The 15062-nt window shown below is 41.4% G+C and overlaps 1 pseudogene; it reads left to right on the top strand.

Moving 5' to 3' along the window:
• LOC127432685 (dopamine beta-hydroxylase-like) overlaps positions 1 to 15062 on the top strand; it is a 60178-nt pseudogene that overhangs the window by 36491 nt on the left and 8625 nt on the right.

The raw sequence follows: 15062 nt of genomic DNA, 5'->3' as shown, positions 1-15062 counted from the left end.
GTTTGAAGTAAACAAGTAAACAGAAATAAACCTTGTGTAAATTGTCAGCTTTACGCTAAGCTAAAATGCTTATTCCAGCCATTTTACATGCACATGTTACCAGTCATGATTATATTTTTTATCAAGAAAATTCATGTTAAATCATAATTTCTTTTTTTCTAGTAAGACCTTTGATATTAGGGCAAAAATCTTATTCTTGGTCATAATTTTTGTATTGTTTTCCTGTAAAAATATCTAAAAATCCTTAAAACAACACTGCATAAGATATTTAGGTTTTTCAGAGAATGTATTTTTAACATGTGTATTATGTCTTACTGTACTGGCAGAGTTTTTATAGTCAAAACAAGTGAAAAAAATCTACCAGTGCTGAAGAAGTAATCCAAAGTAATTAGAATACATTACTGACCTTGAGTATTCTAACGAAATACATTACAAATTACATTTTACAGCATGTATTCTGTAATCTGTAGTGGAATACATTTCAAAAGTAACCCTCCCAACCCTGTTCACAGGGGTGTTCGGCTTTAAAATCAAATGAACGAACAAATGAAACAAACAAAAAATTTAGATGCCATGAAATTAATATGTGAGTTTTGTGGCTTTTAGTTACACAGTTAGCTTTGTAACTAATGTAGGGCTTTACTGGTTGTTTAGATCAGTGTTACTATCAGAAGTAATTAATAATTATTTCTTTAGTTATTAATTAATATTTTAATTAATTAATTGAATCTAACTCATTAAAGCCTCACACGGGGCACCAATTATTATGTAGGGCTTTACTGGTTGTTTAGATCAGTGTAACTATCAGAAATAATTAATAATTATTTCTTTAGTTATTAATTAATATTTAAATTAATTAATTGAATCTAACTCATTAAAACCTCATATAGGGCTCCAGTAAATGTAGTGCGCTACGTTTAGGAGCGGGTTTGGTTATTAGCAATAATTAATAATTATCAAAGATAATTATTAATTATTCAAATCAATAGAACATTGATGAGAATCAATGTTAGCTTTTTCTAATCCTTTAAATCAACAATTATCAAAGATAATTGTTAATTGTTAACATCGATGAAACATTAATTAAAATTAACACTAGCTTATTGATCATTCAGATTCAACAATCATCAAAGATAATTATCAATTATCAAAAATCAACAGAATATTAATAAGGATTAACATTGACGGGGCACCACCCTGGAATCAGGGACTAATAACCAGATAGTATAACGGTCTCAATACTAGGTTGTTTTCTTAGGAAAATCGACATCTGAAGAATATCGATTTTTGGGAAAAAAACAATGAATGAAGGTTTGAATCCGAGCACTGACATCCCATCAGCATGACACAGGTGTATGCAAAACAAACCAAAACACTTCTCTTTGTAATATAACAAAGTTTATTTATGCAGTAATATCAATTAATAATTAATACAATGCAGTCAATAAACTTCCGACTTACAACTACAAACTAAACAGTGATATGATTAGATATGGAAATCAAAACAATCCTATAACACATGAGGGTGTGAGAGTGTGTGTGTGTGTGTGTGTGTGTGTGTGTGTGTGTGTAAGGAGGGACGCACACAAAATGGCGGACGTGACTCTCGTGGAGAGTATGTCACGCGAGACTTCCGGCCAGGGAATATGACCGCAAATGTGGGCGGAGAGAAACCAGTCAATGGCGTCTACCAGTTACCGTGTGTATCTGCTTGTACGATAGCTTAGGGACAAAGCTGAGCTTTATCACGAAGCTATCTATTAGCCAAAAATGTGTCCGAGAATGTTTGTGAGGGAACGCGCGTGCGCGCGCGTGTGTGTGGTTAGTACGAGAGAGAGAGAGAGAGAGAGTTAAGTGACGGCCCCAAAGCTGATTTCGTGATCGTGGGAGAGATAGCAGCTGTTAGTTTATCACTCAGAGACGCGGTGGACGGCTCATAAACACTCCCGCGTTCTTTGATTCTTTAATGGATAAACTCAGTTTGCCAGTCTCACCCGCGATGGCGGAAATGCACAACAGCCCACTGTGGTTGAACCACAATACAGCAAATCAAATTTGTGATAATTAATACCCTGAGTATTAATAATGAGCGGACATGGCGGTCCGTAATCTGTACAAGCAAAAACCTTGAAACAAGAATAACACACTATAATATTCTATCTCTGCCCAGACGTAAACCTCTTACTTGAATCGCATGAGGATGCAGGTGGAATGTGTGTTCATCCGTCCTTTAACTCAGACTCGGTTCCTCGAGGCTCGGGTGATGACGGGAGGCTGTTTCCTCGCTCTGTCGGTGGGCGGTATGGCTGCTGATTCTCGGTGGGCTGGCGGAGAAATCAGAAACGTCGACTTGATTGAAGATGGAAGAGAAATCTTTAATCTCTTCACTTCTGCATGTAAACGGATGAAGATGCGGATTGCTCGGCGGTCTCCTTCGGATCCGTTAGAGTGTTCGGTTGAACACAGAGTAATCTCAACTCGTCCAGCGAGATGGAGATTGTATGGCCACAGTTTCAAGTCGGACGTTACTTCCTTGTGCCACGAGACTGCACCTGAGAGCAGCGATGAGCTGCGTCTATACACGGCGAGCAAAGTTGCTGGAAGCAAATCCCGGAAGCATTTCAGAGGTATTTCTACTCCTGATGATGTCATGGTTGAGGGATGTTCTGTTGTGTGCCTCATCCAATAGTAGTTGAGAGTTCGATCCTTTAGTGAGCAAGGTTTCATGGGATTTGTAGTCTGTTTTGGACTCCCTTTGTTTGATTTTGGCACAATTTTTATCAGTATAATTTATGACCTGGTATGTAGGGGCCTGAGTTAGGTTTTACAACTGTGTTAGGCCTGCCTTAGTCTTCTATCTGAATACATGAGGCCCAACACTAATTTACCCCTGAGTTGAATAAATTATTTTTTAGCAGATACATACATTAAAATTGACTGTGTTTCTCTTACAGGAAACAGATCAAAAATATTGATGAAATCATCTTGCACTCAGGGGCACACACAAATTTCCAAGTGTCCAATCATATGCTCTCTAGAATGAGAAAGTCCCTCCCCCTAATGCCACCTGCCTCTGACTACCTATAGCAAGTAGCAAATCATGGTTTATTGCTGTGACATAAACTAAATAAATTGTATTTTTTTAAAGCCCTTTGATATGTCCTGCCCTAAATTCCTCTTCTAACAGGACAAATTGCACTCATCAAGCGATTTCATGAGGCCTTTCAATTCAAAAGTGAAATTATAGAGAAAATGGTTTATGCAAACCACTTATCATCACCTTAGCAACCAACCAGAACATCCTGGAGCTAAAGACTGCAGCTGTCATCCCGGTCCTAAAAAGGCCAGGTCTAGACCCCTCAGATTTGAACAACATCCATCCAATCTCTAATTTGCCATTTCTATTAAAGCTGTTAGAGAAAGTTATAGCCGCGCAACTGCAATTGTATTTATCCTCACATAACCTTTTTCCAATCTGGTTTCCGCCCTCGACACAGTTCTGAAACCGCTCTCCTCAGAGTTGTAAATGACCTTCTCCTAGCTGCTGACTCTGGCAACGTCAGCATTCTGTTTTTTTTAGAGCTTAGCTCTGCGTTCGACACCATCTCTCACAGTACACTTATCTCACGTCTATCTGCTATTGGTATTACTGGCACTGCCCTCTCCTGGTTTACTTCGTACCTATCTTACCGTCAACACTACGTGTTTATTCATCAGTCCAAGTCCACTACTGCTTCTGTTATGCATGGGCTCCTATAGGGTTCGGTGCTCAGACCCCTACTCTTCATTATCTACATGCTTCCGCTTGGCTATAATATTCACCAACATGGTTTTAACTTCTGTTGTTATGCTGATGATACTCAGCTCTACATTTGTTTTAAACCCACTGCTTCTATTCCTGCTGACTGCATATCAGCATGTCTTGAAGATATTAATATTTGGATGACTTTCTCTCACTTAACACTGATAAAACAGATTTATTATTAATAGGTCCATCATGCCTATCTTTGCAACCTGTCAACATTGCTGGCGTCCTAGTTGAACCCTCCACTGCTGTTAAAAATCTAGGCATTATCTTTGATTCTTCTCTCTCCTTCCTTCCTCATATTTCCTCACTCACTAAATCAGCTTTCTTCCATCTCCGTCATATTGCTCAGCTTCGTCATGTATTAGATTTCAAGGATGCAGAGACCTTAGTTCACACCTTCATCACTTCATGAATCAATTACTGCAATGCACTTTTCTATGACCTGCCTAAAAAGACAATAAATAAGCTCCAATACATCCAAAACACTGCGGCTCACTCAAAGAAATTTTCTCAGATCATGCCTATTTTTCAAAGCCTACATTTAGGGTGACCATATTCTGGTTTTCCAAAAAGAGGACACCTTTTTTCTTTGCCGAGGTGAGGTGGAATAATAGGGTTCAAAACAGTGTTACAATGAATGCAAAACTTTAATACAGTGAAAAAGACACTCTAATAGCATAACATAAATATATATAAATAAATAAACATTTCCAACATTCTTTTGAATGTCCATGAACTAAAATAAAATATTTGATGCCATGAGTGTATTTTCATTTACTATTAGTATTATTTTGAATGGCCATGGAAAATGAAGCAATGTGATAACAATTTTACCTGGTCGCAAATTTACCTGATGAACTTTCACCTTTTGCTGACCCTTTATGCTTCGCAGAGCTAATGTGTGCTTCTAAATCACTTGCACCTTTATTATCAGCTGACACATAAGTGCCAGCTTTACATGTCATACATTCTGCTTCCCACGGATCTCGACCTGAATGAAAGCATCGGAATTTTTTGTGCAAATCTTCTGTAAATTTGCACTTTCATTTGGGCATTGTTTCCACTCAGCTGTCATTTGCTGCTACTGTCAAGCAACTGTTTGATGCCAAACACAACAGCGCTTCGCGCGTTCGCGGAGAGATTGACAGGCAGGAATTTTGCCAATAGTTGCTGCAAGCCTCTTATAATCGACCAATTGTTGTGCGAGAAGACGGGACTTACAAAGAGGGGTTAAAGCAATGCAAATATGCGCGCACACACAATGAAGTATTAGACCAGATGCACATCATAATGCAACTAAAGCCGAATCCCGGACATTTTCGCAAATTTAGAAATCCCGGCCGGACGCTTTTTTAAGGTCCGAAAAAGAGGACTTGTCTGGGAAAAAGAGGACGTTGGTCACCCTACTACATTGGCTGCCAGTTCACTACCGCATTCAATACAGGATACTCCTCATCACATTTAAAGCCTTACATGGTTTTGCTCCTCCTTACATTTCTAATCTAATTCATCCATACACTTCAGCTCGCTCACTTAGGTCCACGGACTCCAGCCTACTACAGGTACCACAGTTCAAGCTTTCATCCTTCGGTGGCAGGGCTTTCTGTATCTCTGCACCCCCATTATGGAATTCCATTCCACTTTCACTTCGCAACCTCACACCCTACAAGAATTCAAAACTCAACTCAAAGCATATCTCTTCTTTAGTTGTTACTCCATGTGATATTGTTGTGTGAAATGTGTATGTTTGTGTCTATGTCACTGTGTCTCTCTGAATAGTAAAGCGACCTTGAGTACCCACGAGGATGTTTCCCCTTGTGACTCTACCCTCCCTAGCAACCGGGCCAATTTGGTTGCCTAGGAGACCTGGCTGGAGTCACTCAGCACACCCTGGATTCGAACTCACGACTCCAGGGGGTAACGGTAATTAGTAGCAATTCATCTCAGGTTGTACTCCTTACCACTTTCTCTCTCTCCAGACAGGCGCTCGACCACGCCCTCACCTCCACATATGAAAATATACAAATTAAAGTTTGTGACATTTATAACTTTTGACTTGTTTATAACATATATAATCTGAATGTACACTAACAGAAAGATTTATTACAAATTTTTTTGTAATTAGCTCTGAAGTTTTAAAGCATTAATTCTGTGCAATTAATTATATAAAAAATAAATGCAATTAATCATGCCCCCAGATCATAATAAGGAATTTTCCTTCCAACTACATGTTTTTACAAATCTCAGTCAGCAAGGAGCGGTAAGCACAACTACAGCTAAATAGGCAACGCATAGCTGTAGAGACAACAAACCACATTTACTGACAGCAAACAGCACAAGATGAGGACAAATGCATTCTTGTGTTCAAACACAGCAGGTGTGAGTGCAACTCTGAATGCAGGGATCTCAAGACGTCAAAACGTCCTGGTTACTTTCATAACCTCCGTTCCCTGATGGAGGAAACGAGACGTTGTGTCGATGTAGTGACACTAGGGGTCACTCTTGGGAGCCCGAAACACCTCTGGTCTTTGAAAAAAGGCCAATGAAAATTGGCGAGTGGTATTTGCATACCCCCAGACATACGGGTATAAAAGGAGTTGGTATGCAACCACTCATTCAGGTTTTGTGCTGAGGAGCCGAGACAAGGTCCCAGCCATTTCAGCGGGTAGTCCAGCGTTGTTGCAGGAGGGACACAACGTCTCGTTTCCTCCATCAGGGAACGGAGGTTACGAAAGTAACCATGACGTTTCCTATCTGTCACTCACTCGACGTTGTGTCGATGTAGTGACACTAGGGGTCCCTATATGAAACGCCACAACTGGCTGAACTGTGTTACGTGAACTGGCGGTGTGTGACGGGCAGACCACTGTGTGCCTCGTAGCCAGCGCACCAGCCCGACACGTAACCTCCCCCAACGCTGTTATGAGTGTCAAACGGCCCTTCGGGAACAAGTCGACTGCCCAAAAGATAGAGACAAGCTAGCCCAGTCGTGGCCTCTTATCCTCTCTTTTTTTTCTCTCCCCAAAAAAAGAGTGAAATTTGTTAACTGAAAGGGGCCACCAGGTCTATGTTGGGGGGGTGTCACACTCATGAGGGAATGAGGCGCGGTTTGAAGGGATTCCACCATCTTCGACATAGTTGAGGATGCGAATGCCCACTTCCCTTAACGGGGCAAGGGCTGCCTCTGTGACCTTCATGAAGATGCGAGGGTACAAGGACAGGCCGAAAGGGAGGACCTTGTACTGATACGCCTGACCCTCGAATGCAAACCGCAGGAAGGGTCTGTGTCGAGGTAGAATCGAGACGTGGAAGTACGCATCCTTCAGGTCTACCGCCGCGAAGCAATCTTGATGCCGGACACTCGCTAGAATGCGTTTTTGCATCAGCATCTTGAACGGGAGTCTGTGTAAAGCCCGGTTCAGTACTCACAGGTCCAAGATTGGCCGCAACCCACCGCCTTTCTTCGGTACAATGAAGTAGGGGCTGTAAAACCCCTTCTTCATCTCGGCCGGAGGGACAGGCTCACGCTCGCAAGGTAGCAGCGTTCTCGCCCTTCACCGAGGTGAAGTGGACGCCGCTGAACCTGGGCGGATGCCTGGCGAACTGAATCGCATAGCCGAGTCGGACGGTCCGGACCAGCCATCGCAACAGGTTGGAAAGTGCAAGCCACGCGTCCAAGCTCCAGGCGAGGTGGACCAAGGGGACAATCTCGTCGGACATTCCAGCGGGTGAGGCCTTGTGGCGGGGTGGAGCCTGAGGTGTCACGTCATGCTGTGGTTTACCTGCCTCCTTGTGACCACCCCCGGAACAGCCTGGGATGGGGGAGGAAGAGGCTTGTCCTCCGTCACAGAAGACCGTCACATCGGGGGCGGATTTGTGCCACAGCTGGGCACGCAGGGGCGGGGAGACCGCCGCTGGAGCGCCAAACCCGCCGAAATGGAATGGTGGACGGTGGTCATGATGACGGTCATGCGCACCGGGTATGTGACCCAGGGAACAAGGAAACCGCTCTTTTGCTGAACTCTTGGGTACCACAGCCACTTGGGCATGTGGCGAAATTAAATGAAAAGGTAACAAAAGATTCTCCTCCCGGCCCTCCACCAGGGGATGGAGTGGTCTGCTTACCAGCTCTAGAGCAGCAGGTTTCCTCGTCCCTGGGTCGCCCGTCTCAGGGGTGCTTCGAAGCCTTTCGTGGGTTCTTGGTGGCCGGCTGTGAGATGGGTGGCGTCTGCGTCCTGCGGTGGGCTCCACGCCGGGCTGCGGGGGCGGGCTGTGGTGGAGCCTGTGCAGTCTCTGCAGGAGGATGCCCTTGGCAATCTTGAGCTGTGCTGGGGCAGGATGTGTCGTATAGCTTCCGTCTACTGCTTCACCACCAAGAACTGCTGGGAAAAGTCCTCGACGGTGTCGCCGAGCAGGCCAACCTGGGAAATGGGGGTGCCAAGGAACCGTGCCTTGTCAGCCTCTCCCATATCGACCAGGTTGAGCCAAAGGTGGCGCTCCTGGACCACCAAGGTGGACATCGCCTGCCCGAGAGACCGCGCCGTGACCTTCATCACCCGAAGGGCGAGGTCGGTCGCCGAGTGCAGCTCCTGCATCAATCCCGGGGCAGAACTACCCTCGTGCAGTTCCTTTAGTGCCTTGGCTTGGTGGAATTGCAGGAGAGCCATGGCTTGCAGGGTGCAGGCGGCTTTCCCTAAATAGCTCTTAAATCTCATTTGCACCTCTGCACATCTGCTTAGCACATTGTATTCCGTACAAATTTGGAACATCAGAAGAGTGAGTAAATAATGACAACAAATTTTCAAGTTTTGAAAACTTCAGATTTTTAGGAAGGCACTGTCCACATCATCTATGCCACACTGGAGCATCCAGTCCTGTCTTTGCATGAGCTCAACGTGTCTCACCTCATGTCTGGTGCCCAGCGAGTCCTTCTCTTGTGTCCAGATATTCTGTCCCCTCCTCTCCCGAGAGATGTACCTGTACAGACCTTAGATGTCCTGGTCCCTGATGTCATCATCCCCACACAGGAGACCACCTACTGGTGTCACATACTATATCAGCCCAACAACACCCCCCCCCCCCCAATATGCCCAAAAACCACATTGTCATGGTAACTTCAAATTCTAAGAGCCACTTGTATCGTAACATTACATATAACCTTTCTATTTTAAGAGACATGGTCAATAATTGGAGTGTGCCAGGTAACTTGACCAGTTTTATCTTGTGATTTTTGGGGCAAGAGTTTTGCAAGTTTGGGGCGATGTGAACTGAATCTGATAATCAGTGGTGTTTGCTTTAGCCACACTGGTTTGTGTTGGACATGAATGATACCTCAAATCATGTGGTTTGTTGAGGAAAAGTGTGCTGTTACTTTTCTAAATGATTGCATCAATGTTTTGTACAGAATGCTGCTTTTGCAGCGGGACGCCCCTCATCCATTTATTCAGTATGAAGTGTGGTCTCTGACAGATTCAGTGGGTTCATTCAGTGAGTTCAATAAAGGATTCGTCAGACTGATTCAAACTGATAGCTTGTGTTATTGTGTGATTCATTAAAGGAATTATTAGGGTCATTCTTTTGTGAATCAGACTACTTGTCACAAATACTAGTCACACTGTATGTTTTTGAGTGCATCCAGTGAAGACAACGCAATAGAAAGACGATAGATATATATACAGGTGCATCTCAATAAATTAGAATGTCGTGGAAAAGTTCATTTATTTCAGTAATTCAACTTAAATTGTGAAACTCGTGTATTAAATAAATTCAGTGCACACAGACTGAAGTAGTTTAAGTCTTTGGTTCTTTTGTGATGATTTTGGCTCACATTTAACAAAAACCCACCAATTCACTATCTCAAAAAATTAGAATATTTTGACATGCCAATCAGCTAATCAACTCAAAACACCTGCAAAGGTTTCCTGAGCCTTCAAAATGGTCTCTCAGTTTGGTTCACTAGGCTACACAATCATGGGAAAGACTGCTGATCTGACAGTTGTCCAGAAGACAATCATTGACACCCTTCACAAGGAAGGTAAGCCACAAACATTCATTGCCAAAGAAGCTGGCTGTTCACAGAGTGCTGTATCCAAGCATGTTAATAGAAAGTTGAGTGGAAGGAAAAAGTGTTGAAGAAAAAGATGCACAACCAACCGAGAGAACCGCAGCCTTATGATTGTCCAGCAAAATCGATTCAAGAATTTGGGTGAACTTCACAAGGAATGGACTGAGGCTGGGGTCAAGGCATCAAGAGCCACCACACATAGACATGTCAAGGAATTTGGCTACAGTTGTCGTATTCCTCTTGTTAAGCCACTCCTGAACCACAGACAACGTCAGAGGCATCTTACCTGGGCTAAGGAGAAGAAGAACTGGACTGTTGCCCAGTGTTCCAAAGTCCTCTTTTCAGATGAGAGCAAGTTTTGTATTTCATTTGGAAACCAAGTTCCTAGAGTCTGGAGGAAGGGTGGAGAAGCTCATAGCCCAAGTTGCCAAAGCAGGATTTGGCACCTGCCCACACTGCCAAAAGCACCAAAAGTTGGTTAAATGACCATGGTGTTGGTGTGCTTGACTGGCCAGCAAACTCACCAGACCTGAACCCCATAGAGAATCTATGGGGTATTGTCAAGAGGAAAATGAGAAACAAGAGACCAAAAAATGCAGATGAGCTGAAGGCCACTGTCAAAGAAACCTGGGCTTCCATACCACCTCAGCAGTGCCACAAACTGATCACCTCCATGCCACGCCGAATTGAGGCAGTAATTAAAGCAAAAGGAGCCCCTACCAAGTATTGAGTACATATACAGTAAATGAACATACTTTCCAGAAGGCCAACAATTCACTAAAAATGTTTTTTTTATTGGTCTTATGATGTATTCTAATTTTTTGAGATAGTGAATTGGTGGGTTTTTGTTAAATGTGAGCCAAAATCAGAACCAAAGACTTAAACTACTTCAGTCTGTGTGCACTGAATTTATTTAATACACGAGTTTCACAATTTGAGTTGAATTACTGAAATAAATGAACTTTTCCACGACATTCTAATTTATTGAGATGCACCTGTAAATATTGGTAGTATTTTGTTGTCATCACATTCAATTCATACTGCAAGCTCGGGTATAGAAATGTAATATAAGATAATAAATATAATTTATTTTGCCATGGTACTGGAGACTTTGTTGCGGAGTTCTGCTGGTGCAGGAAACACTAGATCAGGCTCATGATTTTCACCTAGCAGATGATAAAACAGGCAAAACCTCTTATAGATCTTTGCTGAAGGAAGAGTCCAAGCCATATTTAGGGATCAAATCTCCTATATTGATTTAGGATTCTTATCTTATCTTACAAAATTCTTTTTTATCTCAAATTAGGAAATCCTAATCCACTCCATAGAGTTCGATAATCCACTCTCATGTCTGTTACCAAGCAACCAACGATGCATGAACAGCTGTAGTGAATTAAACATTAGATAAATGGAAATGAATGATGAAAGCTCCTCTACTTTTGGAAACCGAAAGGAGGCTGGCGCTAAAGCATCGATTGCTTGGGCCACTTCTGTTAGATTTCTAGATAAAGGAGGTTGACATTTTTGCTATTGATTCAACTTTTGTGCTAACTTGTGCAAATCATATTTTGTTGGAGTCTAATTATTTATCAGTGTTCTGTCTTCAAAGTGCAGTACATCATCTGGGTCTTCCAAAAGTCTTTCTACCATCAAACAGCACTGTTTTTCAATTTGTATAACTAATAAATGTAACATCATTCTCAGACAATGCTACAGTTATAATACATATTATTACACGGCTCTCTGGAATACTCGATTCTGATTGGTCAATGGCACCATCCAGCAGTCAGATATTGCTCTGTAACTACTGCACACCCGGGGATTAAGGACGTATCAGACCACTCATCTGGGTTCTGCAAGCCGTCTCTCCTGCTTCTCGGCTCACTGTGAGATCTCTACAAGTAAGCTAATAAATAATTTAAACTCAAATCAATGTTTCATGTCCAATTATTTGTTTATTTGGGAAGTAGTCTTGAAATAAGCAGAATAATGAGGAGTCAGATGGTCATTTTCACAAAATAAGCAACAACAGAACTCCAACGCAAATCGAAGGTTGATTTCAGTGTTGGGGTCCTGATCACCCTGTTGAGATTTATGTAAGGGATAATGCACAGTCAGCCGGTTGTTAACGCACAATAAATCCCAACAGGGTGATCAGGACCCCGACGTGAAGAGGAGGCGACTCCAAGATGAAGCCTCGTAAATTCAGTTACTGCTGCCACGTTCTGGTTGCCTGGGGTATGAAACTACAGTTTCTCAAATACAATCCCAATCCAAAATATTAAGTTCACCCCAAAATTCTGTCTTTATTTACTCTCCCTTATGTTATTCCAAACCTGCATTATTCTCTTTCTTCCATAGAACAAAAGTAGATATTTTGTCTAATGTTGCCTCAGCTGCTCTTTTCCATTCAATGAAAGTAGATGGTGACCATGGCTATTAACCTAAAAAAAGGACAGAACGTCACCAAAGAAGTACCATAAAAGTAGTTCATTTGGCCCATGCATGATTCACTGAAGCCATGCAAGAGCTTTATGTGAGGAACAGACTAAAATTGAAAGGTGCTGTAAGCAGTCTGTTCTTCAAACAAGGCTATTGGAGAAGACTGGCACAAAAACAAAAACCAACAACAAAAAGAATTGTAGGTGCGTGTTATCCATGATTTTGGTATCGTAGAAGACTTGAAATATAGTGTACGAGTCATATGGACTACTTTCTTCTTATTTTAACTGTGCTTTTTTTGTCCTCAAATCTTCTACAGTATGTTTCCAGTTAATCAAATCCATAGAGGTCACTCTGCAAATCAGTTCTTCCCTCTTTAGATCTAAGTTGAGCGAGTTCAAACAAAAAAGAGCATATAATCATGAGCATCTTTAGAAGTTCATTTTAAGAGGCAAGCATACAGATGGGCTTTATCTGTGCCAGTTCGCCCACTCTTGCTAGGTGCAGTCACGGTTTTTTGGTTTTGAGCAGAGCTTCTAGCCAATCTGAATGCAGAGGCATCCTGATAAATCAGCTATGGAGCCAGGGACTGATGTATAGCACGGAGAGATTGAGAGAAAGAGAGAGAGAAGCTTCCAAGGGGATTACATGGGAGTAAAACAAACTCAAATCATGTGTTCTGCTTGCTGCCAGTGCCAAGCTGGAGAGATGAGATTATGTGTTTTTTCGTCAGGAGATTGCAGTTTCTCGTTTCTCGTTTAGTTTTTCATTATTTTGTTTTTAAATATTGTTTGATGCCTGGCGAGAGAAAGAGGGGGAGTGGGTGAGAGACAGGGAGGGTGTGATGGAGAGAGAAAGAGATGGGAATGGGGCGAGAAACTGGAGGAGGAAGGAGGGCGGTTATATAAAATGTTTTTTTCGCGCCAGAGTTTTCAGAGTAGACAAAGTCTAAAATAATGTGGCCATGAAGTGTCATGGCTCTACAGCAGTGGTTCCCAAACTTATTGTGCTTTGTCTCAAAACTCTTTGTTAGTCTGTTAAGATAAATCAGAAGCAACTGCAAAAAATAAATAAAATAAATAATAATAATAATAATCACTCACATTAAAGATAAAGTGTACCCAAAAATTTAAATTATGTAATCATTCACTCACCCTCTGGTTGTTCCAGAAGCCACTAAAAAAAAGTATTTTTGCTGCTTGTTCAACATACTTTATTAAAATAACCTAATGCAACACAGTTCTATAAAATTTTGTTACTACTTGATTTCATTGTGTTCTGTCCATCTAAATTTGTAAAATGGACTATATGAATACTTTTTGTGGTGCGTCAATGCAGCATTGATGCAACTGGGCAGGGGATTTCCAGTTCCCAGCATGCTTTGCATGGAACTCGATGGGGAGAGGAAATGTTAAAATTAAATGTAATTTTCATGTGTTTTCATGTTTCCCACCAACATGTATTTAGCATGCTAATATGCATTATCTCTAGCCAGTACATAAAAAAATAAAAATAAATCTTAGTTACTTTGACATCAAATGTTGATATTACATAGTAATTTTAAGTTAAGAAAACTCATTAAAAAAATTGGGAACCACTGTCCACAACTGAATCAAGTTAAGCCAAAGAGTTATTTTTGTGTGTAATCATGACTTTTTTTTCTTCCATGGAACACAAAAGGATATGTTATACAGAATTTTAGCCTCAGTCACTATTCACTTTCAGTGCATCTTGCATGAGGATGTTAGTCCCTAACATTTCCCTTTGTGTTCCACAGAAAATAGAAAGTCATACAGGTTTGGAACAGCTTGAGCATGAGTAAATAATGAGAGAATATTTATTTTTGGGTGAACATTCCATTTCACTTCCTAGCTTTGGTTAAAGTTCTGGATCAGAGTCGAGGGGAAGTTGATGGGAACTGACTTTACACATAGTAAAACAAATCATTTGTTTACAGATGCCTTTTGTTTTAATATTTTATTATCTAATGCAATGACATTCAGACATTTTTTAGTGTGTCCAAGTGTTTAAATACTTTTGGTGCCATTATATATGTAATTCTGTGTTTGTATATGCACAGCCATTCTACTACCTTGCTGATGCTGGTTTGCCTCTGGGAGGAGATGGATCTTCTAGGTTTCTTCGTCTTGAAGATCATTACCGCAACCCTCTCCTTATATCAGGTATAGTTATAATATATATATAATATATTAATACTTCAACCCAATTAGTGACTATTACTATTGTTTATACTTAGGGAATGGTCCAGGTTCAACAAGTTAAAGGAATAATTCAAAAATTCTCTCATTAACTCACCCGCATGCCATCACAGATGTGTGACTTTCTTTCTTCTGCAGAACACAAATAAAGATTTTTAGAAGAATATCTCAGCTCTGTAGGTCCATACAATTCAAGTGAATGGTGGCCAGAACTTTGAAGATCCAAAAAGCATATAGAGGCAGTTTTAAAGTAATCCATACGACTACAGTAGTTAAATCCATGTCTTCTGAAGTGATATGATAAGTGTGGGTGAGAAACAGAACAATATTTAAGTCCTTTTTTACTGTAAATCTCCACCTTTGAACCAACCAGTAGGTGGCGATATGCACAAAGAATTCGAATCGTCAAAAAACAAAACAAAAGAAGTAGAATGTGGAAGTGAAAGTGAAAATCTGTAGTAAAAGAACATTAACTTGGGTGTGAGCTGTTGCACTAAAACCACTCAGAACACCTTAGGAACCATTTAGC

Source organism: Myxocyprinus asiaticus, chromosome 42, assembly GCF_019703515.2.
Source record: "Myxocyprinus asiaticus isolate MX2 ecotype Aquarium Trade chromosome 42, UBuf_Myxa_2, whole genome shotgun sequence".
Lineage (NCBI taxonomy): Eukaryota > Metazoa > Chordata > Actinopteri > Cypriniformes > Catostomidae > Myxocyprinus > Myxocyprinus asiaticus.
This window is presented reverse-complemented; position numbering and strand designations above follow the sequence as displayed.